We start from the raw sequence: 12,004 nt of genomic DNA on the forward strand, positions 1-12,004 counted from the left end.
CCTATGAGTTAGGGATATTTTTTACATTTTTAAAAGGTTACATTTTGAATGGTTATATAAGTATCTACATAATCTCATTCATTACCTCTTGGCCTGCAAAGCCTGAGATATCCATTGTCTGATCCTTGCAGGAAAAGTTTGCCAACCACTGTGCTGTATTTTCATCCTGCTATCGCAGATGATAAAATTGAGGCCGTCAGCTCTCTTCTGTTTCCAAACAGTAGGATGAGAATTTGCACTCAGGAGGTTTCATCCTAGAATGTGAGCTCTTCATGGCTCTGCTGCACTGCAACTGAGAGGCAGGGGACATCTGATTTAACTATAAAGGTAAAGTCCAGTTAAAAACCAGGCCCTCTGTTGAAATGCTCAGAATCACTGAGTTAGAACTACAGGTGAAAAAGCTGAGCTTTGCCACAGGGAAAAAAACAGCTTTAACAAAAATTCAAAAATAGGTCTGAGAGAAACCTTGAAGGAGAGAGTGGTGGCAGTAAAGTAAAGCCAGAAATCCCACAGGACAAATGCAAAACAGGAACAAAAGAAAGGAAATATGATCAACATAGTATCTTCGGATTTTACCAAGTTTCAGGAACTAGGAGGGCAATGCTTTTTTTTTCTCCAGGAGGTGAAGAGGAGAACAATAATGAAGATGGTCAAACAAGGCTGCATGGAGACAGGGCAAAGAAACATGTTCTGAGCTCACCAACCCCTGGACCAGGGCCCATGAATGACCCACCCCCCACTCAGGACAACCATAGAACATCTAAGCTTGACTTCCAGTCCAGGTCTGACACCAACATCCAGCAACATTTGTCTCCTTTGTACCTGTATCTTTCAAGTGTAAATATTTTCTACTCCTGGGCTGGATCTTAGCTTTGGTTTAAGGTACTAGTATATTCCTTCGAAAATTATTGAGTGTATGAAATGGAACCAACCAGACTCCGGTACCTCTTCAAGGGTAGAGAAAGGGAGAATCTCTGAAGAGTATAGCTCTGGAAATGACAACTCTGATCAGTAAGCAACCACAGAGAGCACAGAGAGAGATGGGAAGCATCGGAGCACAGATGTGTGTCTACTCACAACAGGGCAGACCCATCTCCCAGTGCATTCCATCAGGAATGCACAGCACTGAGGATTCCAGCCTTCACTCCCAGCCTGCCTGTTCCTGAAGCAAATCTCAGGGGCACGTCTGAATTGAAAGCAGAGGCTGAAGGTGAGGAGGCAGAAAGGGGGAAAGGAGGGCAGGGTCCACAAAACAGAGATCCGGATCAGGGCAGAGAGAACCTAGATTTCTTTAACCTTTGAACCTCTGTTTCGTCACTGGTAACACGGGCACAGGCTTCTCTACGGCACAAGGATTTTGTTACCATCAGACAAAGTGAAATATTTGGTTCTTGTGCTTGTATATAGAAGACTACATAAATGCCACATACATCACACCAAAATTCTTTTGGTAATTCCATTCTTCTATTAAACACCTCCAAGGACGTTCCCACAATCCTCCTTAATAAAACGTTAATTGCATCCTAACGTCTTCGAGAAGTTCTGGTGTCTGTCTAAGCATTAAAGAGTACAGAAAATAGGAAAGAGCCCAAGATGAAATTCCCTTCAATCTGAGCGTGTTCTGAAGTCAACAAAGCATTGGTCTCCTCTGTTCTCCAGACCCAACAGTCAGATGCCTGCTTTTACCAACAAGGCAGGAAGACCCTTTGATTTGCACCATCACTAGCAGCTTTGGCAGGGAAGTTTTTGTTTGAACTACCTTTAGAAAGAAAAAAAGACCAGTAAAGAGAAAACATGACTTCCCCTTTTTAGCCTGTTTCCTATGTTTTTTTTTTCTTTTTTTCTTTTCCTTTGGACAAATAAAAATTTAAAAAGAGAAAAGGAGATCAATAAATTGCTGTAAGCTCAAAATTATTGATCCTTCTCCAACACTTCACTTGGCATCAAAAGAAATTTATGACAGAGAGTAAAAATATAAAAATGAAATCAAATAAGAGGTAAAAATCCTAAACAGTTGAAGAAAATTAAGTTCTATATATTTTCTTACAGAGAAATCTCAATATTCTGTCTGGAGGAACCTAAAACTTTGTTTTTTGTTTTGTCTGTCCTTCCTTCATTTTAGTTTTGAAGTATCTAGAAGTACCTGGAAGTTCTTGAAACCCATGGAATTGCACCTCTTTTTATTGTGTTGAAGAGGATTAGTTCTGGCTTAACCCAAAACATAAACAAATTAATGCGGTATATAAAGTAGGGTTTTAAACAAGCCAAATTATTTTCTGGCTGAGATGACCTGCAAAGGCCAGTTTTCTGCATATTTGTCTTCTTTTTTCCCCCTCCTCTCTTAGATAATTGAGACAATTTGCAACAGAAAAAGAATATGATGCCAATATAAGACAAGTCCATTAAAGAGTATCAACTTGTCCATGGTTCTGAAAGAAATGGATGCAAATGTTCTTTACTAGCACACAAGGTTCATATTTCTAAACAACTGTCCTGTATGCCATCACCAGGGAAAGTGGTAGAAGCACATTTCAGCTGTTTCTTCTGGAGTTCTCCAACCAGCTTTTAGTCTTCTGGGGTGAAAAAAACCCCTTATTGCCACTCTATTTTGGGTGTATGCACATGGTTGAGTGAATTTTAAAGAACTTCCTCTGAAACAGGGAGCTTCTTCTCCTTGACTGTTGGAATAATGGTTACGCCTCTCAGTTTCATGTGCTTTGGTTTGGCTGGTCTTGACAAGCTCAGTAACCCTATTTCCTAAAGTGACCTTCCCCAGTGACTGGCTGGGAAAAAGCCAGAAGCTTGGGCTGTTGTATGTTGAGCAGGGACCACACTGAGGGAGACAGAAGGTCCAATGTGCAGGTTTAGTGGAAAAGTTTCCTGCATCTATGCATCCCCTTATTTTTTAAAAAACTACTTTATTGAAGTAGGGCTGACGTGTAAAAAGCTGCACATATTTATATACAGCTCTCTGACTTTGGGAGAAGTATACATCCATGAAGCCATCACTACCATCAAGTCCATAAACATGTTCGTCAACTACCTAAGTCTCTTCCTTCCCCCTTTATTATTATTATTGTCATTATTATTATTTGTGTGTGGGGGGGACGGTAAGAACACTTTACATCTTAACATAAGATCGACCCTTTCAGCATTTTTTTAACAGCTGAGCAATCAAAGTTCCCAAGAGCTTTATTTTGTTTTTGTCCAAAAATCACAAGCAAGTTCGGAAAAGTGAGAGCATTAGACATTGTCTCTGTCCCCATCTCTTTCCGTGACAGCACACCACCTCCTCCCTCCCCATAAAACCTCCCAGGGCACGTGGGTTTGTGTGTTTAATCTGGGTGCATGTGTGTGCACACACACACTTTCTGGGGACAGCATCTTGCCTTCCACAGACTTGGAAAGGTTGCCCTTTGGTTTGTCACCGCAGAGGCTTTTGGCAGATGGTGAATCAGCCTCAGGCTCCAAGTCAGCCTTTACTTAAGAAGAGCTCCCCTGACATCCCTCCATCTCCCTCTCTGGAGAGCGCCTGTCAGGCTGCTCCCATCTGCTCCCACTGTTTTCCAGGAACTGCGTATCTCATTTCACACAGGGCTGCTATGTGCCTGGGAGGATTTTTCCTGACTACACTGCTTATGCTCATTTCCTTCCTGGGTCCTCTCTAGAGCAAATGTTTCCGTATCTCCCTCAATTAAACATTTAATAAGAAGAGGAGGACCTCGTTTTCCTACCACCCAGTTGACCAACCTTCCTTCAGTCTGTACCCATCTTCTGCCTTCCTTCCTGTTCCAATAACGGGACCCTCTCCGCTACCAGAAAAAGTCAAATTCACAAGTTGAACATTGATCACGTTCCATCTCCCTGAGACTTCCTGAGGACTTTGCTCCTGCATTTCTTCCCTCTGTCCTATGCATCACTAAGGTTACCCTCCCCGGTGTGCTAGTGAGCATTCCCAACAGCACACCAGCACACTATCTTATACACTGATACCGTCCACCTGAAAGAGCACACCCACTGCTCCAGTTGCCACCTCATTTTACTTTCCAGATAGCAAAACTCTCAGAAGAGTCTTGGCAATTTTATGCTCACTATTTTCCCCTCTTCACCCCAAATGCCTTTTTTAGACCTACTTCACTCTCTTCCCTGCCACCCTGCCCATATTATTCTAACTCTTGTCAAGGTCACCAACTACAGCTGGATTATAAAACCTAATGGTCAGTTTCCCATTCTCATCTTCTTTGGCTTCTCAGTATCACTGGACATGGCAAAGCTTCCTTCTCATAACACTTTCTGCACTTGGCTTCCAGGTCTCTCCACCCGAGGTTTTCATCTTACTTCACTGGTCCCTCTCCCACTCTTAGAAACATCTAAAGATGTTGGCGGTTCTCAAGTTTATTCCTGGACCCCCCTTCCTCCACTACACTTTCTCTCAAGGAGTCTCCTACAGTCCCAAATATGTATTTCTATCTCCAACATCTCTGTAGAATTGCAGGTGTATATCCACCTCCTTACCAAAAACTTAATTTAAAACAAAACAAAACAAAAAAAAACCAAACACACAACTCTTCTTTTTTTCTTTAAGCTCTTTATTGGAGTATAATTGCTTTACACTGTTGTGCCAGTTTCTGCTGTACAACAAAGTGAATCAGCTAAACACACAATTCTTAACCACCCTGTAATTGATTTCACCTCAAGCTTCCTCTATTTCAGTAAATGCTTCACCCATTCTCCTAGTTGTTCAAGCCAAATGGAATTTTTCTCATGCCCCATGCTCCAACCTGTGAGCAAGTCCTGGCGGCTCAAGATTCAAGAAATTTCCTGCCTAGAACTAGGATATTTTTCAGATCCCTCCCCACTGTACCAGAAAAGTAGGTTTAAAAATACGTATAATAGAATGTGAAATCTCACTACTTTTTAAGATACTGATTAGATGTTGAAATGAAATATTTTATTTAGGTTAAATAAAATATATTATTGACATTAAAAAATAAAAAAAATAAAAAATAAAATAAAAATATGTATAATAAACATCTCCTCTACGCATTATCCTATGTTGATTTCCCCCCAAATTTAAAAAGCAATATACTTGACACAATTTTTATTTGCTTTCCTATTGTACAGTCCACATTTTTCAGCCTGCTAGACCAAGACCACTACCAAACAACCACAACATTCTGTCTGTGATTTTCCCCTACCATTAACTGCCTTAAAAATGAATGTACATTTTCTGGAACTATGCTCTAAGTACAGTATATTCTTCTAGCTCTTGAGAACCTGACAGCATATATCCTTCTCATCATTTGTTCTCATTTCACATCCACTACAAGACCCGTCCCCTTTTTTCATTCTCAGAGCCTCCACTGCATCTTTGCTCTACTTGTAAGTCACTTAATATTTTTTCCTTCATAACATATATGAGGATCATATTTTCTATTCAAGATGATACATTCTTGAAAGCAGGGACTATACAATTGTACACGCATCAACTAGCAGCCTGTCTGGCAAATAATAGATGCTCAACAAATCATGAATGAATGAATAAATTAATCAATGCAGAGGTGAAGAAATATTGAATAAAGTAAAATGGGTTGTAGCCTATAAATAAGAGGTGGGGTTAAGGAAAGGAAGACCAGGTTAGCATTTGGAACCTCAGAAGCTCATGGACATGATGCTGATTGCCAAGTAGTTAAGTATGTACAGTCTCTTTGACTGTGAAATGCCAGCCTTAGGAGTGTGTGTGTGTGTGTGTGTGCACGCATGCACGTGTGCACATGGACGTGAGGAGTGTTGACAAAAGAAAGGCGATCCTTGGTCTAATACATTTTCCTCCTCATTTGAGGTCTAAGAAAGAAATTCTATCTGTGGTTTCCTGGTAAGAACTCTGCTCCCTGACATATGGATGAGGAAACAAGTTTTGCAGAGAGAAAATTGTCTGCTCCCCTCTCTGTATAAGTAAGCTCTTCTATCTATCAGGGGAGGACCAGCCAACCTCATCACGATTGGGGTCTGTATCTGATGTTATTGTTTTCCATGCTGGTCAGCGTGGCCTTTGCCCTGTACATCTCTGCTAGGAGAGAACCTCTGGAGTCTTCGGATAGGATTTTTGTCCCAGTCCACAGAGATTTCCACTCTTCATTACTATTGCAAGGGTTGTATTACTTGTGGTGTCTTATCCAAGTTTCTGAAATCCCAAGAAGTGTCACAAGGTAATGGATCTTAAAGGAGCAAAGACGTGAAACAATTTCCAAGTCTACGCCCAGCCTTCAGACAGAACCACCCATTAACACCTCAGAAACATTGAAGGGAGATAGCCATCCTGGAAATAGTCACAACCAAAAGTGTTTCATATTATACTTCTTAGGACATCTTATAAGTTTATTTTACTCTCAATTCATGGTATTTTTCAACATGGGAGACATTTTGGATGCTCCTAGCCACCATAGTCAGAGACGAGTTAGGTATTTAATGTAAAACGTATCCATCCAATAGCAAACTACAGGAAGTCAAAGACACAGATGGGACATTTTCTCGGCTGCTTTTAGAATTTCCTCACACACTTTGAGTGACTTGTAATGTTTCAGTCTTTCTGCTACTGCCATACATGATTCTTTGAAAACAGGTACTAAAGGGAAGCATTGAGCCATTACTTTTACTTGGAAATTGAAGGTGAAAACCCTGCACTGAAATGGAGGCACCAATTTACAAGATGAAATGACCCTTAACAGAAAAGTCAGCTAACTAGTCCCTCTGGAAATTTCTGTCCTTGAAATGTGAAGCTTAGGCTGGTCTGAGCTCCCCAGTGTTCAATGAAGGGAGTAATCCTGCCCTGTCCCTAAGGACCTTCACCATTTTGATCATCACAGCATTTATAAGTGGGGGAGGAAAAGAAATCACAGCCTGGCTACAGGCAGTAAATCCCTACATTTCTCGGGGATTAATGGTAAAGCTTTAACAAAGTGTTTCAGATTCTAAATTAATCTTAAAACATAGGTATGCTTTCCCACATGGCAAGCCCAGACATTTTTTGGCTGAGCTACATTTCATCTGCATATGGACAGATATTTTTGTGTTGACAGAAGCAGGACTTGCAAGCCACCCCTTTTTGCCTTGGAAAAGCGAACCACAGAATATGCTTCCACGTACAAGAAATAGAAAATGTTCTCCAGTCCCCTGGGTTTCTAGACAGGATTGTGAATGGAGAAGGACCATATTTCCTAATTAGCTTATTTTGAAATACCCCTATTTTTTTTTTTTTTTTTTGCTTTGATAATCTGCAGGGATATTCCTCTTCTGTGTGGGATTTTCTTAATGGGCTCTGCTTAGGCATCAGGAAAGACTGTCATTGTTTAATAGGTTTGAAAATGCAAGGCTGACCCAAAAGCACCTACCAAAGTCCTCCTGGCCTATTAGTCTGCAGTTCTGGCAGATGCCACTTTGTGACCTCTGGGGCTTTGTGTAACAATGTATGGATGAGCACGGATGACAGAGGGAGGGAGGCTTGCACCATCTAGGCTGATGTGTAGAAAGTCAATAGCTTCATTAAAATATGTTTAATATTTTTGGTACATGCATGCATCTATGTGTACATTTAATGTAGTGGGCTCTTTTTCCTCCCTGCCATTCATAGTCTGTTATGAAATTGGCAGTACATTTTAAAATTGATTGTGTCTTGGAATCAAGGAAATATGGCACTACCCTCCATTTAAAGATCAAAATTATAACTAACAAATATAACAAAATAAATGCAGTGTAAAAAAGACTGTGTTTAAAAAAAACTCTGCACAAATTGGCTTGCTTAACCTAAGCATTAAAATAAAACATTAAACATTAATATAAGTTTTGAAGTTGTCCCCAAATACCTTATGAATTCACCTTTCACGTGAACTTGCTCTCTCTCTCTCTCTGGTCCAGAGTTAGAGAGCTTGGATGGGTTCCACTTGCTTGGGTGTTACTCTCATTTTTAGAAAACCTATTGCTTGGGAAATTTATTTCTGACTTGTTCTTGCATTTCAGGCTTGAAGTCTTTCCATTAGCTTGTTTATTTGACCTTAACTAGGATCATGTCTGTTCCAGTATCTCGGGCATTTGTGATCACAGGTCCATTCCAGGCTTTCTTTCGTGCTCTGATGAGCGAACACCTCTGTACCCTGGTTCCTTTCATGGTTAAACTGCAAAGCAGCTCCTCCTACTTCCTCACAACAGTAGCACCTCCCCTGTGATGCCTTTAGGAAACCTGAGAAGCACTCCTTGTCATCAGTGTCCCCCAACCCCCTCTTTCTTCCTTGTCCTGACCTAACCTTCCTTCACAGGTAGAACCTCCCTTTCAGTAGCAGCTTCTATAAACAGACAGAGTATTTTGCTTCACATGTACATTCAATACCTTGTCGGTGTAAATCCTTTTTGTAGGTATTTGCTTTTTAAGCTTTTTAACCGTAATTATAGAAATTGGAAATAGAAATTAAAATTATTTCCTTCTTAATGCAACTCCATGCATCAGCAGGCCATGAAAACCAGAGGGAACTGATTTTAACCCTAAATGCATAAATCAATATTTTGCATATGCAAAGACAATCTAGGCATACATTTCTAAGTCTTTTTGTACAGTGGTTGAGAAAGAGTGGAAAAGAAAAAAAAAAGAAATAATATGACCATGTTCACTCCTCTCTAGATATCCCAATGTCTTTCTATAGAAAATCAACTAAACTGAACTGACTGACCACTTCCAAATTAACCACTTTTGGGAGCAGAGTAATGCCAGGTGAGTTAGCTGCTGCCTCCTCTTGTAGACCTGGACACTGAGCCTACCTTGCACCATTCCAATCTTATGTCAGGTAAGAGGTCAGCCTCCTATTATCTGTCACTCAATCAATATTCATTAAAGATATTACTACCTGCATTGGAATGACCAGGACCACTTGCAAAGACACATTCCTTGGGAAGAAGCTCAGGACTCTGTATTTTAATAAGATGCTTGAGCGATTATTATGCACTTTCAATTTTGAGAACCATGACTTCATACACTTTACTAAATTTCTCCTTTACCTTTCTTCCCTGACTATCCCTTTCCACTCTTCAATTGACCATAACTTATTCTTCCCCTTGCTCTGCCACAAAATTCACAGATATTAGTCATGCAAAACCATTTCTAATTTTGTCTGCCCCTTGCCCTGTTCCTTCTTCCGACCTATCTGTGGATGGAGACCATACTCTCATTTCCAACACAAACGGAATCAGCTTTGGAACCTCAAGGCCACAAAACCTAAGAGACTATAGGCATGGTAAAGCAAGGTAGCTGGGTGGTCCTCAAGACCATCACAGACAAAGAGGAGTCCACCAAAGAAATCCAGGAATTCTTTGCTATAGCCCAGGGTTGTAAGGGTGGTGGATTCAAAGGATATGTGGGGGTCTTAGATGCAAGCCCTTTGTTTCGTATGGATGAGGAGTCTGAGTACATGCTCATGAGTGTAATGAGAGAATTATTCTATATGAAGATAGCATCTGAAAAAAAATGATGGCTGCTGACACTGATTTATATTAGGAAAGTTTTCTTAAGCTATAAAATGTACATTTATGTAAGAGCAATGCTAATTGCTATCATTGATATCTGCTATTTATAACATTTGCATAATTGCTATGTAGAATATTTACTATGCATATCATAATTATGCATTATTTTCATTTTCATTAGTTTCTATGTTTCTTAAGGGCAAGGATAAAAATCTTACATATTTCCGTACCTCCAGCCCACTATGACAGTGTCTTACCTATTGTACATTTTCAGTAAAACATTTAATGAATTCATTAATGTTTATGTTTTACTCCTGTTACATTTGTGTATATGCATGTTTACACAAATGGCCCCAGTAAGTCATTTAATCCTTCTCTACCACAGACACAGGAATCCCTTTCCTAGTATTCTTGGGGGTGTTGAAAATAGAGGATGGAGGCCTTTACCATATAGCTATCATCCCTGGTGGCGCAGTGGCTGACTCGGAGCTCCCAAGGCAAGGGGCCTGGGTTTGATCCCTGGTCAGGGAACTAGATCTCACATGCATGCCACAATGAAGAGTTGGCATGCCACAACTAAGGAGCCTGCCTGCTGCAGCTAAGACCAGGTGCGACCATATAAATAAATAAATATTAAAAAAAAAAAAACCCAGTAGATAGAGAGGGAGAAAGAAGAGGAACACAGAGAGGAAGCGGAGGGAAGGACATGGGGGAGAAGAAAAGGATGACCTGTGTTACATTTGACTTGTAATTGACAGAAAATACTCTACAATGCATATGATGACCATGAAGCACGTCTCCAAGTCAAAACCAAAAGTATTGGTGATCACAGCTGTATGTGTCCCTTCCATCACATACAGGGCTCTGCTCCTTTCTCCTTCTAGTATGAGACTGGCGGCGCTATGTCAGGACGAAGGGGAAGGAGGAGAAGCACTTAAAGCGGCGGGAGCGGGTGTGGGAGTGGGGTTGGACCCAGGGCTGAGGCAGGCCCCCCTCCCTCCCACCTCAGTGGACCATGCCCAGGACGGCGGCAGCTGCGGTTGGGGAGGTGGGGGGCGGGGGGTGACAGGGCGGTGCGGGCGCAGGAGACGATGCCCTCTCCAGTTACAACGCAGCGATGGCAACAAACACAGCCGCCACAGAAGCCCTATGGCATTACCTCTCCCATCAGCTTAGCAGCCCCCAAGGAGACTGACTACCTGCTTACACAGAAACTAATTGAGACCCTGAAGCCCTTTGGGGTTGTTGAAGAGGAAGAGAAACCGCAGCGCAGGATTTTAATTTTGGGAAAATTAAATAACCTGGTAAAAGAGTGGATACGAGAAATCAGTGCAAGCAAGAATGTTCCACAATCTGTAACTGAAAATGTTGGTGGAAAAATTTTTACATTTGGATCTTATAGATTAGGAGTACATACAAAAGGTGCCGTTATTGGTGTGTCGTGTGTTAACACCAAGACATGTTGATCAAAGTGACTTTTTCACCTCATTCTGTGATAAGTTGAAATTACAGGAAGAAGTAAAAGCTTTAAGAGCTGTTGAAGAGACATTTGTACCCGTTATAAAACTGTGTTTTGATGGGATAGAGATTGATATTTTGTTTGCAAGATTAGTGCTGCAGACTCTTCCAGAAGACTTGGACTTAAGAGATGATGGTCTGCCTAAAAATTTAGATATAAGATGAATAAGAAGTCTTAACGATTGCGGGGTAACTGATGAAATTTTACTTCTAGTAGCAAACATTGAGACCTATCAAACGGTGCGCCAAATGCCGCAACATCTATTCCAATATATTAGGTTTCCTTGGTGGTATTTCCGAGTAGTTTCCGAGTAGTTGGGCTATGCTAGTAGCAAGAACTTGCCAGCTTTATCCAAATGCAATAGCATCAACTCTTGTACATAAATTTTTTTTGGTATTTTCTAAATGGGAATGGCCAAATCCAGTCCTATGGAAGCAGCGTGAAGAATGCAATCTTAATTTGCTTGTATGGGACCCAAGGGTTAGTGTATTATTTTTTCCCCTACAAACTCACGCTATGCAATAACAAGTAAAAATCACCTGCATAAACTTCAGGGAGGCTTCCCATCCTGTTACATATGAGTGGACATGTTCGTATTACACTTTATTTTTAATCTCAACTATAATTGTCCTCTGATGTGAGAAGCATAATTATATACCCTGTAAAAACTACATTTAATTGTACATAATTTATATCGAGGTCACTAACATTTTAATTTATTCTATATAGAACTACCTTGTAAGTCAAAGTTGTGTGGGCATTTGTGCTTAAAAAAATAATAAAAGGATACTAAAAAAAAGAATATGAGACTAGTAGTGTGTTTATTTCTCTGTTTACAAGCTTCCCCCTAAAGCATTGCATGCGCCATTTCAATCTGCTTCAAGATCCACACTGGATACACTTTAAAGGTGTGTGTGTTCCTTCCTTCCCTAGAGCTAGTCTTCACAAACTTTGAATACCAAATTTTGAAAGAAG

At 40.6% G+C, this 12,004-nt stretch overlaps 1 pseudogene; it reads left to right on the top strand.

Annotated features, from left to right (window-relative positions):
- The first annotated feature begins 10,601 nt into the window (after positions 1–10,601).
- LOC130859950 (poly(A) polymerase alpha-like) lies at positions 10,602–11,554 on the top strand (annotated as a pseudogene).
- Positions 11,555–12,004: the final 450 nt, after the last annotated feature.

This window comes from Hippopotamus amphibius, chromosome 9, assembly GCF_030028045.1.
Source record: "Hippopotamus amphibius kiboko isolate mHipAmp2 chromosome 9, mHipAmp2.hap2, whole genome shotgun sequence".
NCBI classification, from domain to species: domain Eukaryota; kingdom Metazoa; phylum Chordata; class Mammalia; order Artiodactyla; family Hippopotamidae; genus Hippopotamus; species Hippopotamus amphibius.